The 1018-nt window shown below is 43.5% G+C and overlaps 1 protein-coding gene across 1 annotated transcript in view; it reads right to left on the bottom strand.

Moving 5' to 3' along the window:
- Positions 1-1018, bottom strand: part of LOC119428872 (cytochrome b-245 heavy chain) — a 24117-nt gene that overhangs the window by 15405 nt on the left and 7694 nt on the right. The gene's annotated exons all lie outside the window — the stretch shown is intronic.

Genomic DNA, 1018 nt, shown 5'->3' on the forward strand with positions numbered 1-1018 from the left:
TATATATATATATATATATATATATATATGTCCATCAAACCGTCCATCATTAAACAGGGGTGGAGACCTACGTGTTCAATTGTCCCCCTCTTACAATGCTGTGATTGCTAGTATCACTCAGCCCTCTGTGAATAGTAAACAGCCATCAGTGTGCTAATGATCCATTGTTAGGCTGATGGTCCTTCTTGAGCATGTGATCAACTGGTTTTGGTTGTCAGCAGCAAAACTGGTTGATCCACTCTGAGAAGGTGCTATTTAAGAGACTGAGCTGAATACAGCTCCTCAGACTGAGGAAGTCTCTCGGATGAGAGACGAAACGTTTCTACATTTTTTGTTGTTTTGCTTTGTTTTTTTGAATGTCCAGAGGACCGGTTTAACTTTTTTAGATTTTTCTACCTGGATTATTGAGCATGCATCAGGATAGAAATAGGAATGCTCTCCCATTCATGTCTAATACAGGCCTCTAACTGTTCAATCGTCTTGGGCCTTCTTTGTCGCACCTTCCTCTTTATGATGCGCCAAATGTTCTCTGTAGGTGAAAGATCTGGACTGCAGGCTGGCCATTTCAGTACCCAGATCCTTCTCCTATGTAGCCATGATGTTGTGATTGCTGCAGAATGTGGTCTGGCATTATCGTGTTGAAAAATGCAGGGTCTTCCCTGAAAGAGATGACGTCTAGATGGGAGCATATGTTGTTCTAGAACCTGAACATAGTTCTCTGCATTAATGGTGCCTTTCCTGACATGCAAGCTGCCCATGCCACAAGCGCTCATGCAACCCCATACCATCAGTGATGCAGGCTTCTGAATAGAGCGTTGATAACATCTTGGGCTATCCTTGTCCTCTCTGGTCCGGATGACATGGCGTCCCAGTGTTCCATAAAGAACTTCAAATTGTGACTCATCTGACCACAGAACAGTCTTCCATTTTGCCACACTCTATTTTAAATGATCCCTGGCCCAGTGCAAACATCTGAGCTTGTGGAGCTTGCTTAGAAATGGCTTCCTCTTTGCACTGT

This window comes from Nematolebias whitei, chromosome 23 (genome assembly GCF_014905685.2).
Source record: "Nematolebias whitei isolate Nwh7 chromosome 23, NemWhi1, whole genome shotgun sequence".
NCBI classification, from domain to species: domain Eukaryota; kingdom Metazoa; phylum Chordata; class Actinopteri; order Cyprinodontiformes; family Rivulidae; genus Nematolebias; species Nematolebias whitei.